The sequence below is a fragment of the Corvus kubaryi genome, unplaced genomic scaffold (assembly GCF_017639235.1).
Source record: "Corvus kubaryi isolate FWS band 111438036 unplaced genomic scaffold, C.kubaryi_AGA036_p1.0 134, whole genome shotgun sequence".
Lineage (NCBI taxonomy): Eukaryota > Metazoa > Chordata > Aves > Passeriformes > Corvidae > Corvus > Corvus kubaryi.
The window spans coordinates 13018690-13038960 of record NW_024580668.1 but is presented as its reverse complement, the minus strand read 5'-3'; the positions used below and the strand labels follow the sequence as shown (position 1 = coordinate 13038960).

The window sequence follows — 20271 nt, the reverse complement described above, 5'->3', positions numbered from 1 at the left end:
AATTGAGCGTACCAGTAAGATTTTAGAATATCTTTTTTTGCCTTATACCAATGAGGCATTTGGTGAATATTAAAAAGACCAATTTCCAGAGCAAAGCTGCATTTATTAAACATTTGCCTGAACCAAATCTAGTTCAGGTCAATGAATAAGCTATCATGAGGCAGCGGTGTTCTCATTGTTCTTCTGTGCACCCATTGAATCAGGGTATTTAACTCCTGTTCTGAAATCTAGTTTGGGCAGGTAGATTTGCTCTGTGTGGAGACCTGTTGACATTGCTGGTGGTTTATTTGATATTCTCCATGTTTTAAACATAGCCCTGTGAGGTGTGGCATGGCATATAATTTTCTCCTTTCCCTTCTTTTCCACTCATCATCAGGCTCTCAGAACTACAAGACTTAAGGCACTAGTGGGAGCTTGAGTCACTAAAGCAAAAAATAACATTTAAGCAATATCTTGCTTTCACATCTGCAATGTGAACAAAATAATACTGTCCTGAGGGGGATATTAGAGGTGAAAATATTTTCAGACTAATGCCTGTTCATTTTGAGGCTGGGAGCTGCTCAATAAACTCTGTGTTTGAGTGGAGAAGACACCAAGAAAATGAAATTCATAGTTAAGCGTGGCTGATGTGGGAGGTGAGAGAGGAGGGGACTTACAGACAGTAATAATAGGGATGAGATCTATTCTGAGAAAGCCTGTGTCATAGCTGGGATTTCTTTGCTTTTTGGAATTTCACTTCCTGTTTCAAAAATAGTAAACTCTATACTTCATGTTCTGTATTTCTGCCTTCATGACTTCTAATCACACACAGTAATGTTCTAATGTATTGCAAGCTAAAGTGTCTGAACAGAATTTAGAAGAAAACTGTCAGAACTCCTCACATGGTTCAGACTCAGGGTTTGTATCTGTAAAGATGTTTTGCTGATTAAGGTGGTCATTGCACAGCATTATAACCCTATGGGCCTGTACTTTTGCTCCAGTATATCGGTTCCTTTTTGATTTTCCACATGATGCATGGCCAGGGAAGCCATGAAGGGGTGGATATATGGTGTAGTGTGTTCACAATTAATTACTCTCCCTGAATAGAATATTTTGCCAGGGCATGCAAAGTGTGCTGGTTTTTTTTTTTTTTTTTAAATACACAGTTTCACAGTTATCAGGGGCCCTAGGCTTTTTTTCCTGAAGATTTCCTGGGTTAAACAGATCAGTGAATGTCAGTTTATGATTAGAATTGACACAAAGGTAGGGAAGGACTGTGAGACAGGGGAGTGTCAAAGGGAAGGGGGGCCCACTCCTTGGGCAGTATCCAGCTGCAGGAGGAGAACTCCCCAGCTGCAGTGCTCGATAGCTGCAGCTGCTGCCCTGCTGACACGTGTGGGTGATGCAGTTACCTCCAGTTCACTTGCAAGTTTTGGTTTAGGAGCTAGTCCTAAGCTTCTTCACAGACCTGTGGGCTTCCAGTTGTATCCCAGCAGTAAGGTGAGTTCCTTGAAATTGAAGGATGCAGTCAATGTTTGTTGTTAGCAGATGATCTTGGTTTTTTTTATTTAGTGTTCAGTTGTCAGTTTTTCACACAGAAGATCTAGGATGTAAAGACTGAAACTTTTGTTTGAGGATTTTACTTACTACTTTAGTTGGAAGAATTAAGATTTCTTAAGAATTGAGATTTCTGACATCTGCTTTATGTTTTGATAAAGGTCAAAGGAATTTTAGAGCAGCCCCAGAAGAACCAAGTTTAATAGAAGTGTTGAGAATATTGAAATAGTGGTACAGTTCTAGGCCACCTTTGTCCTCCAGTTTCTGTTTTATTTTACAGAGAGGCATGAGCTGGAATGTAGCAAGCAGTCAGATTTTGCAAGGTTGGGGTGGTTGTGTTGTCCACCCATGGCTATACTTTCATGTTGCCATCTGATCACTTGTATAAAATTCCTGGGAAGCAGGTAATGGACTGCCACTGAAATTAGGAAACATGAAGACGACTTCTCTGGAACTCAAGGTTTTGCTTGCAGCAGTTTGCTGTTTTGGAAAAGACGGTGACCCGTGGCAGACTTCCAGATACCTCAGGGTTGACTTAAATAATCTCAATACTTCTTCCCTCCCCTGAAACTGTAATTTCCATTACATCTTTTGGATTTACTGTAGTAATAAATAATTTAGCTCGGAAAAATGCAAGCTTTATTTTCAGCTGACATTGAATTTTGCACACAGGAATATTCCTTCATTTTGTTGCAAGTACTGGCTTTCTGCTTCTAGTTTCTTCGATTCTACTGTTTAAGAATATTGAGAGAAGCAGCTTATTTTTCTTAGCAATGTAAGTGTAGTCATACCGTGGTAACGAGTTACCTGTCAGAATTTCAGTGCGTTGTCTACAGCAGTTCTTGTTCCCACAGCTGAGTCAATCAACAGGAACTGTCTTACACCATCTACTTTGCTAAAGCAGGTACAAGCAGCAAGTGACAAAGAGCTTTCTTTTTTGAGAGATTTCAAGTCATCAGCACATTTCAGATGTGTGGTTGTCACTGGTAGTAGGGAATGATTCATCATTTCTTTGATGAGCCTTGCCAGGCTGAATTGCAGAGCTGTGCAGTCTGTTCCAGTTTCGTTTATTGCTCAGGTACCTACAGTGACAATCTGTTTAGCAAGTTTTTATAGGCAGTATCTCCTGAAAGCTCCACAGGCCTTTTTCTCTGTGTTCTTGGGGGCAAAGGAGTGAAGGTATATCTGGGGCTCTCTTCATTGCTATACTCACAGAGGGAGGCAGTTTTGTACTCATTAAACCTGCACCGCTGCTGTTGGACACTTAAAACAAGGTGCATTGTGTGCTGGTCAGTCCTGCACAGAGCATCCTGAAAAATCATGTTTAGGTTCATGTAGACACCAGCATTGTACTTTTGGAAATTGTACCTGCTCCATTTGAGGCTTCCAGGTGAGATGATCAGGGTTTACATTTTGCTGGTAGGTCTTTCCAAAAGCTACTTTTAAAAACATTACAACTGCACAATTTTACAAACATACAAAAACATGTATGACAACAGTAACGGCAGCTGAAGTTGTCATTCTTAGTAATGACTGCAGGTAATTGGGTAATTTAATGGTCAGGCTTTCTGGTTTTTTTCATTCCCCAGAGTTAAAAGCTTTTTGCAGGTTTGTCTAAGCGTGTGTACGAACCATTGATAATAAAATGTAGCTCTGAGAAAGGAATGGGGAAATAATGTGAAGCAAGCACTGAGCTGTAAATAGGAAGTAAAACTAATGGCCAGAGATTATGAAATCCTCTGTAAATGCTGTCCTCTGTTAATAACTGAATGTGTAACTACTTCTGAAGGGACTTGTTCCGAAGCTGCAAGGTAGGTGGTGAAACAGAAGGTGGTGGCCTCATATTTTGTTTTACTGTGCTATTTTACAGTAGAGAAAGTGTTTCTTGTTGACACTTTGATGTGCTTAGGCCAGAGCAGCAGGCCTCAGCCAGAGCTGACTTACAAGATGAACCCTGGGCATTATGTGACCAACACCATCAGTATTATTTAGCTAAAAATAAATGACACAGATGCTTATGCTAGCTCTGTATAACCTTGTGTAGTTATCTGCAAGAAATGTATCATTTCAAGAAACTTTCCCAACTGACATGAATAGAGGCTTGTTTGTAGGGTATTTTAGGGGAAAACCCTCCCAGCCAAGGCCTGGGCTCTGGCCAAGCCCTGGCCCCTGATGGTCGGGAGTGGGCCATCAGATCCAGCTGTTTCTGCGCTAAAAATATCATCAGGTCACTTGGACTTGCTGATTTGGGCCTATAAAAGCTGGACCCACTTTCGGGGTGAATTTGTAGACCTCAGCTACGGGTGGACACACCGTGTAGGATTTCCCCAATTGCCAGGAAGGGTTCTCCAGGTCCTTGCTGCAAACGGGGCTCCCCAGTGACTGTGGATCTGGATGATGGTAAAGTATTCAGGCAATTGGTGATGTATCTTTCTCAATCACTATCCTCTCTCTCATATAGCAGTTATTAGGGGCATTACTCTGCTTACTTTTGCTTGTTGCTAAAGCCAAGCATGTAGTTTTATTGAATGTATCATTATACTTTTGTGTTACCTTAATATTCACAGTCAAATAGGACCATTCTTTCCATTGGTGTCTGTGTCCTTTAAATTGCCCCCATCAATAAGCAGAACACGCTTCAAAAGTAATGCCTTTGAAGTACATTTAAAAATAGCTGTAATACAAAAACCATGGATTTTCTTCCAATGACAAGTCACAAAATAACCTGTCAAATTAGTTATAGTTCAAGTGGTTCTCTTAACATATCTAGTGATAAGTCTTTTATCTCTCCCCATAAGCATCAAATTAAGTTCTGCAGTTTCTGAAATTTGCTCATGAAAGTTGACTATTTCCACCTTTTTAATTGGAAAATAACATAAGGCAGTAATGTAAGCTGTGATGCTGTGTGGGTATGTCTGTATTAATGAGATAGGAGAGATAAATGTAGGCACTGGGAAATGAGGGAAAGTCAGTAGATATGTGAAAGTCATCAGGCTAAAGTGGTAGAAAAGCACATTGATGGGAAAGGCAGCTATGTTATGGTATACAACTATATTATACCTCCAAAATCAAGTTACCTGTATAGACATTGTGGGGATTTTTGTCAGCATAATTTTTGTTTGGTTTTAGTATCGTAAGTGAAAGTTCAATGCCAATCTTTCCCACAGAGATTTGGATTAATTTATATAGACACCTAGGAGAAGCTTTTAGAAACTGGTAGAGGATCAGCATCTTTAGTGACACTCCAGCCTAAATTTGTCACACATGGGATATTTTTCATGTAAAAGAGGGTAATTAGTTTGATTGAAAGTACCAGGACAGTGGTTTTAAAAAAGCATGGCAGAGATACAGAGCAACATCCAGGTAACTGTCCAGATTTTCTTGGGTAAACAATAACCATATAAGTTTAAATGAAAAAAATAAATTATCAACAAATTATGATATCTTTTTGAATAAACAGAGTATCAGCCATGATATTTAATGACTTTCTCATCTCTGGTGTTGTTTATATAATGGTGGGATACCACAGGTTCCAAGGCAGTGATATGTGAATGTTTTATGAGGTTTCTTATTAGGACAAAAGAAAATGAAAATAAACCAAGAAACCAGTGTGCTTATTAACTGTCCAATAGCATCTTTATGTTGGGACAGTTGATCCAGTTGACTTTTGCATGTTTTTCAGTTTCATGTTACCTGATTAATTGGAGCTGGCTAACTCTTGGGTCTGTATAGTGCTGGACATGTAGGAGATTTACTCAAGCTGTATTGATTTGCTCCTTATAATACACAGCAGCAATAAGGGAAGTGGAAGTAGGTTTTTAAAAGTGAGAAGGAATTCCTGGTGTACACTTGTGCGTTGAATGTTAGTATAGGACTTAGGAAAAGCTGTAGAAATGAAAGTAGGTGATGTTCAAGATGAACATTACTGAACCTGAAGAAAGTGCAATGCTGATTTAGGCAATCTGTGCCTTTCCATTCAAACTAGTAAAACTTAAGCTGTATTGATAACCATGCACTGAACGGGATCCTCTGGAAAAAAAGTAACCTATATGACCAGTTTGATATATGTCTCTTTAGAGGAGGAATCTGCTACAAGACAGAGACCCAAAGAGAACAAGAAGAGCAGGACAGGTGCAACAGGAATTATTGAGGTTGTTTTAGGAAACTCGAAGAATCACAGAATACTTGAGGTTAGAGGAGACTTCTGGACATGGCCTGATCCAAATTCATCTGCTTAGAGCAAGGCCAGTTAGAGCAGTCAGTAACGTGTTTAGTCAGGTTTGGAATGACTCTGAGAGTGGTGATTTAACCTCTCTTGACAATTTCTCTGCTGTTCAACCACCTCACAGGAAAATAAATAACTCCATCCCCTGTTCTTAAGTTGAATTTCCTGTATTTTAATTTGTGCCCACTGGCTATTGTCCCATCCCTGAGTACTGCTAGGGAGAGTCTGCCTTCAGCCTTTTAACCCTTCAGGTATTTCTACACACTGATAATATCCTCCTGATCATTCTCTTTTCCAGGTTTAACAATCCCAGATTTCTCAGCCTCTTCCCAATCCCTTTCTTATCTCTATAGCCGTTTGCTGGTGTCACATCAGTTACATCTGTGTCACTCTTGATTTGGGGAGCCTAGAATTAGAGTGAAAGAGAAGGATCACCTTCCTCATCCTGCTAGTGATGCTTTTTCCTAATCCAGGATGCTGCCAACCCTTTATTTTGTTGTTATTGTGAGGAAATGTTGCTAGTTCATGTACAACAGCACCAGTGTTTTCTGCAGAGTTGTTTTCTGTCCAGCTGCCCCGCAGCTTTTACTGGTGCATGGGTTTATTCCTCCCTAGGTACAGAACTTTGCACTTCCCTGTGTGGAATTTTTGTTCCATCACCATATTTGCTGAGGGTGACCTGGGTCCTGTTGTCCAGGTCATAAATGGAGAAGTTAAACAGTGCTGGTCAAGTTTGTACCACTGGGCTGCAGCATTAATGCCTGGACTCCAACTGGGCAGTGCACTTCTGATCCCAGCCCCAGGAACCTTGCCCTTCACGCAGGCTTGCAGTCTACCCCCCCTAGTCCTGCCTGGCCCCTGCTTCATCCGCTTGTGTGTGATGATGTTGTAGGACATGGTGTTGTCCCACCTACCAAGTCGTCTTCTCAAAGAAAGCTGTCAGGTCAGTCAGACAATATTTCCCCTTTATAAATCCATGCTGACTAATACAAATCACTTTTCTTGTCCCCATTTTGTTTGGAAATGGCTCCTACGAGCATTTGCTCCCTGACCTCCCTGGGGTTGTGATGACACTGGTCAGCCTGTAGTTTCTTGGGTCATCCTTCTTGCTCCTTCAAAGAAAGAAGTGTCATTTGCTTTTTTCAGTACCAGGAATGTGGAGAGTCACTCACAGGAGTTGGACTTCTCACTTTAATGTGGCACAGAGCAGGCTTCACTGATTTTCTCTAATGCATAGGATGAATGAGAAAAGAAACTTCAGTTTTTCAGCATCTCTCTAGATGCTTAATACTTCTGGAAGTTTATCCTCCTTGTGAAGGAAAACCATTTGTGCTTACACAGGTAGTGGTACTCAGTTACTGCTCCTCCTTCCACACAAAACAAGCGGTTCTGTGGTCTGGCTCATCACTTAGGCCTCAGGGAGACAATCTGTTACCCTGTTTGATGACACAAACACATTGTGCTTTATGACAGACTTTTTTTTTTTACCTACAGCATTCATCATTTGTGTTAAATAGACATATACTCTAAATGTAACCTCAATCTATTTGACTAAAAATACTCCGATTTTTACTTAGACCAGAGCACAGCAGTTAAAACTTTCTAGTAGTTTTGTAGAAACAATTTTCTAGCCTTGTTTTTGCACAGAAAAAGGGAAAAAGCACACCTGTCCCACTGATGGAGAGTGAGAAACTTAGGGATTTCCTTTTTGTAATTTTAAAAGGAAAATGTTCTGAAAAATAATATCCTCTGAAACTGTTGAAATTGAGTGAAAGGTGGCAGTCTTGAAACAAAGTGGCCAAGCAAGGTTACACATGAAAATCCTCATGTCCATATGCAGGAAATTAAAGCAGGAGAACACAAGTAATGCAAAAAGAGTGAACTTGAGTCAGTGGATGTGAGAGAGACTTGTGGAGGTTTTCCTCAGGGCCAGAATGCATAGCAGAGAGAACAGGAAAGGAAACAATCTTCATTAGTGGTTTAATTGTTTTAATTTGGACAAGGAGGGCACTTTGGAAATTAATCCACTGAATGTTCTCACAGACTGCACTTGATTTGACTTGTGAAATGAGCTTGGATCAAGGAAGCTGAGTTGCTTTTGGATGAAATTAAACTGGAAGCTGTGGTCCTGCTGGTGTGGGACTGTGGGATCCCATAGGGCTGTTCCAAACTTAAAATTCCGAGAACGTATCCCATGTAGATTTTGGGTCTGCAGACCTTCCTTTGTGGCCCCACTCCTGTTGCACTGCCCTGCTTGTGGGTGTGGGCACAGCAAATCCGTACAGGGGGAGTTCAGAGACTGACTGCGCTGGAAAAGGCTGTGCTGTCATAAAAGGTGCTGTAACAAAAAAGAGACGGGTTGACTGCAGTAATTCTGAAAGGTGTGGCACAGAGTTTTTAGGAAGATTCCAGTACAGGAGATGAAAATGGGTCTGTAAGAAAATAGGAATCTGATTTGTCAAGTAATTCCCTCAGTGAAGCTTAGAAGCCATATGACAGTGCAATTAGCTGGTACCAGCTGAAGGGTAATAGTCTTATTTTTAAATGCAGCTTTTATTGGTTTATTTTAATTTTCTCTGTACAATATGTGTACAATGTGTACAATATGAGCAAGTTTTGAAAACAAAGAAGAAGTGAAAGTCTTCAAGAATGTGAAAAACGAGGTTCACTCTCCTGTGAGAATTTAAAGGGTTTAATATAAAGACAATAAGAGACACATAAAATAAAGCAAAGGGATAACGGCCGGGTGCCTTGGCGCTCTGCCAAGAGCACACCTGATGCTCGAGGTGAGTCTTTTTTATACCATTTTTACTGTCTGTTCTCTATTCATATTAAAACTTTTCCAGGAGCTGTTCTGCATGGCCACTCCTTGGTTCCGCCTTTTTAGAGCATGCGTATTCTTCTGCCTCGCGGTTTTATTTCTTTTGGTTCTTGGGGTTGGGCCCGCTAGGTAAGAGTCGATGGTAGGGTGGATCTCTTAATTCTCCAGACAGTCAGGGCTGATTGCAGCTTTGGGCCTCTTTGCCCCCCGGGCAGAGCGGTGATAAGGGCTCTCGGACCCTCCTGGCTGCCCGTTCTCCGGGCAGAGCAGCCTTTGGGCCCTTTTGTTCTCTGGACAAAGTGTTGATTAGCAGCTCCTTGGGCCTCATCCTCTGCTCGCTTGGAGGTTCTCTTACTTGCTCACACTTGCTAACATTCTTGCTAAAAAGAGAGAAAACTACATCTACACAGCAAAAAGCATTTCTAACATTATATAATATCTACCTTAATACTTTGCAAGAAGCCAATATTATAATATATGTTTATAACAATAAGATACAAACAAAAAAATCCACCGAAACTGAGAATAAGGGAAGCATTTATATGAACTGTTATTAATAAAAGGCACAGGGAAACACATCCTAAGGTGTTAAAGAAGTAGCTAAAAAACTGAGCAGGAGAATGCTTCCAAAGGAGTTAGCTTGGAAACTCTTCTCAGTCTTTCAGTTGAAAGCCATCTGAAATGAATGTACAAACATACACTGAAAAAATGATTGCACTTCTAAGAATTAAATAATGTAACAAAATAAATCTTGCTATATACAATGTTTGGTTTGTTTGTTTTAACTGTTAGATTTTTCCAGTGGTTTTAGTGAAGCTGTTTGATTTATGGTATGAAGTTGTTGGACAGAAGTAAGCAATCTTGACTATGAGCAATCTCTTACCATATTATTGCCAATATCAAGAGGAATATAATTTCTAAGGAATGCATCTTTTTGTAATTTCATATTACACATGTTTTAGTTTTCTTGTTAGGTTTCATCAGCAGTGTGGCAGGGAGATGTAAGGATGGAAGGCACTGTGCACATTTATGCCCTAGTAAAATAGGATATATTTGTGTAAAGCCTCAGAGCCACTCACTTTGTTGTCATTGTATCTTGAAACATGAATGTCTACTAAGATGCCTTTATTATAACTTGTATTTTGCTCCTAGTTGAGTAAACATTTTTACAAGACATTGAACAGCTTGGTTTAACACTGATATTCCAAACTGTTTTGGAGGGTGTTGGACAGGATGACCCTCAGAGGCCCTTTCCAGTCCAAATTATGGTTTGTTTCCAATTAAAAAAAAAAAAAATTAAAAGCAATTCCTAGAAGTGTGTTCGTGTTTTAAGATATCCTCATGTGCTCTTCCAGTAACACGTTTTCATTTATGTGATTTTCAGATCATTCTTAGATCGTGTTTTGCTTAAATGCACAGCATAGGGAAGGGCAGAAATACACGGAAAGGGTGTGAGAGGTAAAGATATAAATGGAGCTTGGCACTTGTTTCGACTGTCTTCAGAAATGTCTTGAGAGTTAAACCAAGCACGCTTTTCTCATCCTCAGTGAAAATTGTCACAAGATTATGTACCCTGACTTCAAAGTCAGTGCAAATTCTGTGTATTTTGTCTCCTTGTCCTTAATTTTCTGGGCACTTCATAACAGGCAATATTTTGGGGTTTTTTTCTGGTGTATTTTCATCTTCTGAAGATTTGTCATGTGTTTTATATTTTTAATCCATGAATGCCTTTGTTTTAAATACATAAGTGTTAATTTGTGTTTTTCCTGGCTACTTCTACGAACTTCTTGCACTGCAGGAAAACTGTTAAAACTGCAAAAAGAGGGCTAAAAGGAAGGTGATTTGAATTATTTCTTCCAGGCAGTCATCAGTTAATAGACTATAAGTAAGAAAATTGCCTAAAAGGGGGGGAAATAATGTAAAATTTTGACTTGGTATTTTTGCTCTGGGTGATCACATTATTTCATTGCCCTAATTAAAAATTAATTGAATAACTTGAATAAGTAGCTTATAGCTTGTGGATTTATGTGACTATCTCTTCTCACTACTATGTCATGCAGCTGAAGCAGTGATAAGCAGAGGCCTCCAGATAAATTCTTTCCTTCCCCTTCCCATAGCAACAGGCAGGAAGGGACTTTGGGTAAACTTGTTCAGAAGATTCCTTTGCATACTATCATGGTAAGGTCTAAAATAACCTGTTGCTAACACCACCTTGAATATTTGACTGAGATGCTCAAGATTGGGATTTTTGCTTTGTAGGAGCCTCTCTACCTTTGAGCCAACTGAAGCTAAACATGGCTAAAGGGCTAACTAAGCTTTTATAGGGCAGATGGAATAAAACATTATTGCTTTGGGTAATTGTTTTGTTAACTACCTTGTGCTACTTCTCTTCAGTGCTTCTTTGGGCTCAAAGTTGTCCTTTCTGATAAAATGTGAGTTGTGTTGGGAAACCTGATCTCCGAATTACAAAACATGTGTTGCTTGTATTCCTACAGTCCAGGTGGGATGTTACTGGGGTGAACCGAGGCTGTGTGCTGTAGGACGTTGCGTTTATCAAGCAGCTGCAGTTTATAGAAAGCACGAAATGTTTTCAGATACCTGGTCAGGTTAATATCAGAGCAGTTTAACGGTGACTGCTTGGAAGTGTCTGGCCACACTGTGTGCTTTTCCCTGGAGAAAATTATCTTCCAAGGTAACCACTGAAAAAATGCTGTTTATACTTTCTAGATACTTACTTTGTAAAAACCTGGAAACATAGCAATTGTTGTTTTTTGAAAATGAAATATAAAATGTTTAATTGCCTGTTAGGGAAATACATGCTGTCAATTACATTGCTTCAGTCTGTCGTCTTCCTCTCTCAGGAAGGATATTCTTGAAGTTACAGCACAGAATATTTCTTTAACCACTGTTTCCTCAAAGGTCCATATAGGACATGGTTCACAGTGCAAGGAAGTGGAAGAATTAAGAGGGGAAGCTGTAATTAATTTCTACAAGATGTGAGTGTTCTGATTGCTAGAACTTGATGCTTTTTTTTGTTAGAGATCTGTATTAACAGTCTAACAGTCTTAGTAACAGGAATATTTAAGGTCAGAGGAACTTTGGAGATGCTAAAAGGGTATTTCCCTATAGAAGATAATTGCTCATTCTGAGAAGTTGGTTCACTATATAATCAAATCACTCCCAATTCTAGGAGTTTCACCTTTTAAGGGCATAAACTCTCTGCTCTGTATTGTTACCTGGGGGGTTTCAGATTGTGAGTTTGTGTTTTGAAAGCTAAACTTGCTTTAAACCATTCTGTAAGAAATATGATGGTCACAGCAGAGCAGTGGGGTGGGTTAGCCATGGCTGGCTGCCAGGTGCTCACTGCCTTCTCAACCAGATGTGTTTGATAAGTAGAACTTTTGTGTGCTCTCACTTTTAGGGGTCTCCGTTGAAAAAAGGCAGCCAACAGTGAATTAAAACTCTTGACCTGCAAGTAGCTTCCAGAAAAGGGGACCTAGGAAAGAGTTTTGCCCATCATGAAGTAGATAAAAAAACACAGACCCCTATAAATGAGCTTTTACTTTGAGTGTTGCCAGCCCATGGTAACACCTGGGAACTCTCGGCTGTAAAGGAACAGTCTTGAATATCTGGTTTCTTGAATGAAAAGCAATTTGTCTTGCTTTGCAGGCAGCAAGGTAACTGCTTACCTTCCACTTGCCAGCTTGTAACTTTCTTCTGGTCGTAAACTCCCACTGGGAAATTTTCCTGAAACCTCATCACAGAAGCATTAGAATGAAACATAGTTCTGAGTCAGTGCAGTATTTTGTTGAAACTATGTGATTACCAAAGATTTTTTGCAAAGAATTTTAAAGGCCAAAATTAATTTCTAAAAGCAGTGGTTTGTAGAATGCAGGAGTTAATCCAGTTAATGTCCAGTTAATACAGGTAAATCCAGTAATTTAAAAATCTGTTTAAGGTTGTTGTAGTTACAACTATTCCCGTTTCACTGCCTTTTCCTGTCATCTTAATACTAGTTTAATTCTCTGTACTGGGGGTTACCATGCATGCCAAGTTTCATAGATGTTTTCCAGTGGTGGTGTTTAAGAACCAGCCACTTTTTTATATTGCTCTATTTCGAAGATTACAGCAGTGAACCAGTTTTAGCTTAGTGGTTTGCATATATGAATTGTTGTCCTCTTTGAAATGATTGTACCATGAGAAGGAAATGGCTGAAATAAAAATAGACCATCTCTTTGTTTTCACAAATGGTTTTAATTATCCTGTGCAGCTCTCTGCAGTGGCTGCTCTTGCCAGGCTTTTGGAAATGAAGCAAAAGGCATATGATCATGTACAGTTTTCTTTTTTTCCCCTCTTTGAGCATTTCTTAAAAGTTAGTAATAGCTAACATCCTCCTAGTTAGGAAGGAAATCCATTGGGAAGTTTCCTGAGTTGGTGGCAATGCCAGTTTTATCACTTTGTCCTGCCTGCCTCTGTTTTAGTCTTAGAACAGCTTGTGGTTGGGAAATTTCTGATGTACTGTTGAAAGTATGAAAAACTGTCAAATTACATTTGTTTTTCTTTGAATTTTTTATATTGCAGTTCTATTTCTTTACGTGTCTTTTCCCTATTATTTTATTCAGAATCAAACGTTACATGTATGTGGAAAAAAGAAAAAGCAGTTTCTGCTGAGGTGCAGGTTTAACAAGCAGGCTTCTCGTTGCAGAGAAATGCTAATGACTGAATTCTCTATAATTTTGTTGTAAGTCTCCTGTTTGGAAGGCCTGAAGACAGTTTAGTTCAGACTGCAAGCAGTGTTGGAAGCATTTTTCTCCTCAGGCTGAAGTTGATAGACCAGTTTTTCTAACCTGTGCCATTTGCACAAGGAATACTACTTGGTGATCCCAAGTATTCAGGGAGAAGTTAAAGTGAGTTTCACTGGGTATCTGGCTAGAACGTTTCCAGAGTTATTCTGCCTTTCATTGGGCAATGTCTTTGCTTTGGTCGGCAGGGTGAAGGTTTTTCAGCATTTCCAACGCAGAAACTTCAGATTCGGAGGAGTTCCCTATGCTCAGTTCTCTCTTGAAGTGGGAGATGTTTAGGAACAACAAGGAATCAGCACTGAGGATTACTGTTGCATAAATAATTGTTTCTAGAAAAGGTATTTAAGGCTGATAGTATGTAATTTCTTAGTCTTTGCTGCTGTAATTTAAAATCTGTTTGTGACAGTCATTTTTTGATGCCATTGTAGGATATCATTATAGTATCACAGTCATTAGCATTCATGTTGCATTGAGGTCGTAGGAAACAGTGAAACAAAACTCAGTATGAGACTTCAGAGGGTAAAGAGTCTCACTCTTTATCACAGAGAATGTGGTATATTTATCTTTAAAATCTCACATTCCTTGTACCCTGTCACACATTTCACTAACTTGTCCTCTCGCTTGTGTACTCGCAGACACCAGGACATGTCCACGTGTTGAGGTGGGATAGCCAGTGTCTCTCTTGTGCTCCGTGGAGGATGGAACTAATGAGATCTGTCATTGTTTATTGTGCTTCGGGTTCCTGTTGGTGACAACAAACTACTTCGTAGCTGGATATTTTATATCCTCTAGGGGTCAAGAGTTGTTTTTTGCTAGTCCTTTGCTTCAGAGTCTGGCTTACTTCAGCTTCCATAAATCTTCGGTGAAGGCTGATGCTGCTTGGTTTTTTCCTTATTTGGAATATCCATGTCTTTAAAGCTACAGTATGTTTTCCTGTTGCGCTGACAGGAAATGGAATGACATACGTGATGTGACATAACCCTGTTGGCACTCTCCTCTCTGAAGCACAGGCTGTTTTGCTGGTTAGGCATCTGTGCTGGAGTCCTATCAGAGTGAAGGCATCCTGGCCTTGACACAAACACTCCTCAGTTTTATTCCTGCAAGAAGTGCTCTTTGTTATCAATCAAAGCCATTTTAACTCTTGTTTAGCTGATTTATACATGCACGTTTTCATCCCTACTTGGTTCATCTCAATTTAGCATCTCCATTACGTTCTCTACAAGGTATGTTTGCTCATAGCAATAAAAGATTCAACAGAAAAGTTCAGAATGGTGGGTCTAGAGAATAGATTCAGATAATCTCACTTGTAGAATTAGACCTGTTGATTTAGAGATGTGACTTCTGACTCTGATGTACCACTGTGCTTGGAAAGGGTACAAAAATGATCATCTGTAAGGAGATGTAACAAGAAAGTGATTCCTATGTTGAGCCAGGAGTACAGTAGATCATATATTTTGTATACATGGATCAGATATGAAAAAAAGTAAAATACGCAGTTTTAGGACAGTAGATGAAACTTCTACTTCAGCGTCAAGGATATATCATTAGAAAGTCTACTATAGGGCCAGGCCAGAAGCTGGGTACCTCTTCTCATTTGTTTTGTGGTTTATATGTCTTGCTTGTCCCTCTTTGCAGCCTCTGAAGGTCATACCACTTGGTTTGCTTCCCAAACCAATTAAATTGTATTCCCCACAAATACATTTTTAGCCTGTGTTTTGAATTGGTTCCAGTCTTATCTTTCAGTCAGGATCTCTTTCGTTGCTCTCAGAGCAGCTGCCTGGATGTTGGCTGTGTACCTGGATAACCTGAGCGTGGAGGCTGCAGGGAACTGTGCCTGTGCTGGCTCTAATGGCAGGGGAGACAGGACCACACAGCTCAGTAATCCAACCCACAGCCTGTTTTCAGATCCAGCATGTATTTCACATTTGTTCAAAAAACAATTCAGGCATTTTAAATTCCAGTAGTTGTATTCTGGCACAGACTGCTCGGATTTTCCAGCCTTCGTGGTGAATGGATGTAGTGCTGCTCACAAAGTAATGGCCAAAGGGAGCCAAGCTGCATTCTCTGTTTAACCTCTCTGATCCGTTCCTTATATAAATATCCCTTGATGCAAACCTCATAATTGCTTCCCTTTCCAACGTGTACTCAACACTCTTATAATCTGTGTCTATTCTTTTCTCCCTGGTTGATTACTCAGCAGTTTCTTCCTTTCTGTCTTTCGACTTGTTTCAGCAAACCTGACCACGTCCTTAAAACTTATTTTAGGGAAAAAAAAAGTGTAAACCACTAAAACCAGCTTTGTCAAACCACATTTTACTTGAAAGATGAGACTTGAACAGTTAAAGTAACTGCAAATTTGCTAAGCAAGTAAGTTGCCAAACTGCCTGTGTCTGCCTGGGCTCACTGTGTAGTTATAGCTAACATTAAAGAGAAAAACCTTTTCCACAATATGCATGCCTTCAGTTAAAGAGCGGCCTCAGTGTTTTGAGGGAAGGAGAAGGAAGCATTTCTATAATTTCTCACATACAAAAGAAGTGCATGTATTTATCACATACCTGTTGATAAAAGGTACATGTTACATTTTACATGCAGTTTTTTAAACAAAACTTTGTATATTTTATGCTTTTTCCAAAAGTCTGTATTCCTGTTACATAGTGAAGTTCTCAAAACCATTGTTAAAATTACTAGGTATGTTAAAAGAATTTTTTTTATTATGCAGGTTTTTTTCTCCATTATTGGAATTGCAAATGCACTTTGAATAGGATCACCTGCAAAGAGCAGCTTAGCCTATTCTTAAAATTAATTACTAAACATAAGAGTTAGAGCAGCCAACAATGCGCAATTATTTCAGTATTTTTTAAATTATAAAGAGCATGTGCCAACATATTTCCAAAGCTATGCGTGTGTAATACACAGTCACAGGGTTTCATTCTCACCTAGGTGTCTTCTGTTCTTTGAAATAAACATGAAACAAAATTACCTTCTTCAGTAAGTTGGTTCTTTACCAGATGAATTCCAGTGCTGATTAAAGTCACCCAAGTTAAATTGGTGTGACACTGAATGTCGCTCGGTACGTTTATAGCATTTTCTTCTGTTTATGCTCCCTGATTTTGTGGGATGAGAAGCTCTTCCCCAGCTCTTCCCTTTGCTTTAACCATGAAGCACTAAAGAGGGTGAGGAGAAAAGCAGCTTTCTCATGATTTCTTAGAAAAATAACTGAGGATCCTCCTTTGCTGCCTTCCTTTTTCCCAGCGTAGCATTTGGGCTGCATTCTCCTCCTTCCTTCACACCCCTCACACTGCAAACTGTGGTGGAAATTTGTTGTCTTGGATGAAAGTGCCCCAGCAGCACTGGGTCAGGCCAAAGGGGAAGTTGCTGGGAAAGCACTGCAGGTGGGATTCAGAGAACAGGACCAAAAGGATGTGTGGTCCGAGTTTCCTGCTGTGAGGCAGATTTATTTTAAGCAGTATTTGTTCAAACCTGCCTGAGTACCAACAATGGTGCATGCAATTATGAAGCTGAGTATAATTTATCTAATAATTTACATATTATGGTAGGATGTTACAGAAACAAACCTCCCTTGGAGTAGGTATGCAGCCACCAAAGAAAATCAGACAGCCATTTGAATGGTTTCTTTTTAATGGCAAGAAGATACTCTTTCTGTATTCTATCTTTTTATATGCCACAAAATTCATCTTGTTCATTTCTGAGAAAATCATACTTACCTGATCATGCTCTGAACATCCATTACACTGCCCCAGTCATTCTGTCACAGCTCTCAAACCTTTCAGCTAATGTTCCTAAATTTCAGATTCTGACAGGTTTCTTGGAAGTGAGTTAGCAGCATCTGGGAGAATAATGGCAATAGGAGTTTACTATAATTTAAAACAAAACAAAACCAGAAAAACAAAACAGAACACCAACCAAGCAAAAAATCCTCAAAACCCAACCCAAACCACACCAAATCCCTAAATATCCATGAAGATGTGTTTAATTTTCTACTGCAGTAAAAAACCTGAACATGCATTCTCAGGTTTGGAATGAGAGTTTCAACTCATGAAAGTGCTTGTAGCATTACATTAAATTTATAAAGACATTGGCTTTTCACATTCCTAAGTATCATTTCTATTATAATAAAACTAGATGGAAGTACTTTAACAACAATTAAGGAGTGTATGTTTTTTTATTTTGTGATTAGGCTTACAAGTAGCCCTAGGCTGGTTTTGAGTTTGAAATCATCTGCAGCTTTTAATAGAGTGGTTTTTTACACACAAACAAAATCTATTTGGTGTATTAATATCTTGGGGTGACTTTGTGATGTGTATCCCCTATCGCTGCCCCATGCCCAGAAATTAATTCTGTGCCTTTCTATGCCTTTAAACAGCCTGAGAGGCAGAGAGACAAGAGGGAACTTTCTAAGCAGTTTATTTTCTTGTTTTCAGGGACACAGAGATAGAAATGGCTCTGTGTTCAGCTGCAGCAGCAGAGCGAGAGTGGGGAAAGCACCCTGCTTGCTTTCAACCAGTTTTTTCAGCTCCTTTTTCTTTCTCCGGAGAGAGACGAGAGTTGAACTTCTGTTTCCTGGTACTTTGGTTTTTTCCCCTTTTTTCTCTGCTGGACTGTTTCAACATCAGAATATATCAGGAGGAATTTCCACCAAGGCCTTGGTCCCAGCTCCAAGGAGGGGGAGAGAGAGATCTACGGATGGACTCTGAAATTTTCCCAGGTTTCTCTCAGCAGAGCGAGAGGTTTTATTATTCAGCATTATTATCCTTTTCCCGTGTGTTTGTTAAATAAACAGTTTTTATCTCTTTCACTTTCCTTTGAGAAAAAAGTTTCTTTTTTCCTGAACCTGGTGGGGGAAGGGTGGTTGTAACCTACCTTCTCTCAGAGGATATATTTCTAAGTTTGGCCAAACCGGCACAAATTTAGTGGTGCCCAACGTGAGGCCCCAACCCACGAAGGAAAGTGAAAAACCCGTGCTAATTACATTTTTGCTTGAATTTAACTACTTTGTGTTGGGGATAGAAGTGTCACAGGTAGACTTGGACTGGAAACACAAGGGAGAATTGTTCCTAGCTCGATGGGCCCATGATGCCTCAGGCCATCAGGGCAGAGATGCCACCTATAAGTGGGCACGAGACCGAGGGGTGGATCTAACCATGGACAGCATCTCCCATGTGATCCATGATTGTGAGACATGCGCTGTGATCAAGCAGGCCAAGCGGGTGAAGCCCCTGTGGTATGGTGGGTGATGGTCCAAATACAAGTATGGAGAGGCCTGACATAAATAAAAAGGAGTAAAATGTTAAAAATTAAGTTTAAATATAGAAATTAGCTGCATATGTATGACTGACAGTGTTACCGCCTTTTGCACTCTCTTTTGCTTCTAAGTCTACTTCATTAATCACCACGGATTCTTCTTTGGCTAATCAATATATTTTAGCTTTGTTTCCTAACAAAATGAGGTGCATATAATTCCACCTGCTCTCTTCCCATTTTCCTGTGTGTTGCACTACAGACTTTGTTAATTACTGATCCATTCTGGCTAAAAACTGATGGAGATGGAGGTAGAGAAGTTGGTTAAATTTTTATGAGTTGTGAAAAATCCAGATAAAGTATATACATGCATGGTAGGGAAGGGACCTAAATTAGTACCCAGCTGAGAGAAAAGCTGCAGTGTGTTTTCCATGATTATTCCTTGCTGGAAGCTTGACGTGGAACCAGCGAGGGTTCCGCTTGTGGAGTCTTTTCTCAGCGGGCATTTAAGGGGAATAGAAGAGGCACTGGAGTCAAGGTATTGGAAAACATGGAAAGAGAGGTAGGGCTGTTGAAGTGCAGGGCAGAGGTAAATTGTTGCTTCCTGCTTCTTTCTCTGGTACTCTGCTTTTCCTGGTTAATTAATGGCGCTTGCCATAAGTGAACAGCCTCTAGGTTTTAGCAAGAGTACAATAAAATAAGACTTTTCAGTTTTATTGTTCAAAAATAATTAGAAACTTTCTGGCAGCTGAGAGAACTAAACAATGTGTAGTATAGTTTCTTTTCTTAGACGTTTTGGCAGGCATTATGTTCCTGGAATTTTCCTTAAGCTGGTTGTTGGTGAAGGCTGTGTCTCCCAACATACACATTTACACATCCACATGTGTTAACTCAGCGGGTGTTTGCAGGACACTCATTTCAGATGTGGTTAAGCTGCTAGATTTTTTCTCTGCATATTCTCAATGAAAATGATCAAATGTTACTAAAATAATTTCAGTGAGTGCATTTGCAGGGTTAGAAATGAAAGTTGGCTTTAACATGTGCTTCTGAATGAGTGTCGTATGGTGTAAATGCTTAGTGTGGGAGTTCAGTTGAGAGTGATGCCCTTCAGGGATCCCAGGTGTATTCTGTGCAGTGTTATTTCTCCGGGTGGGAACTGGCAGCTCCTCTGTAAATCCAAACTGCTTTAGACTACCCAATGTGTCTGTGTTGGTCTAGATGTAATCTGATTGCTTTCATATAGTGTAAAGAATACCCAGGGAGTTTGGTACAACCAGTCACAGGAGCAGAATTAAGAATTGCCCTCTAAATTATTTAAATTTAGGCTACTTTTTAAATACTCACATTAAAATCTTTTTCACTCTAATGTGATATAAATTTGTGTTATTCACACTGTAATTTAGAAACAGCACTGAACTCTACTAATAACACCAAAAACTATTTGAGCAAGTCATTAGTATCTTTTTTGGTGGTGTCACATTTTGCAATAGGGAACACTGGCAAGCTGCAGGATGCAAGAACTTCCCGTTTCACCACTTTCAAATACCTGTGGAATTACCAGTTTCCACAGTCACTGTCACAGACTTTTGCTTCAAATCACAGCCTCCAAAAAGAAAGTTGCCATATTG

At 39.7% G+C, this 20271-nt stretch overlaps 1 protein-coding gene across 4 annotated transcripts in view; it reads left to right on the top strand.

Moving 5' to 3' along the window:
• Positions 1-20271, top strand: part of ITCH (itchy E3 ubiquitin protein ligase) — a 59766-nt gene that overhangs the window by 5119 nt on the left and 34376 nt on the right. For 2 of the 4 annotated variants that reach the window (XM_042051088.1, XM_042051080.1), the window contains exon 1: positions 1365-1479. The exons of the other annotated variants lie outside the window; for them this stretch is intronic. The gene's annotated coding sequence lies outside the window, so the exon portion shown is untranslated. Of the gene's footprint in view, positions 1-1364; positions 1480-20271 lie in introns of those variants that run through there. 4 annotated transcript variants of the gene reach the window in all.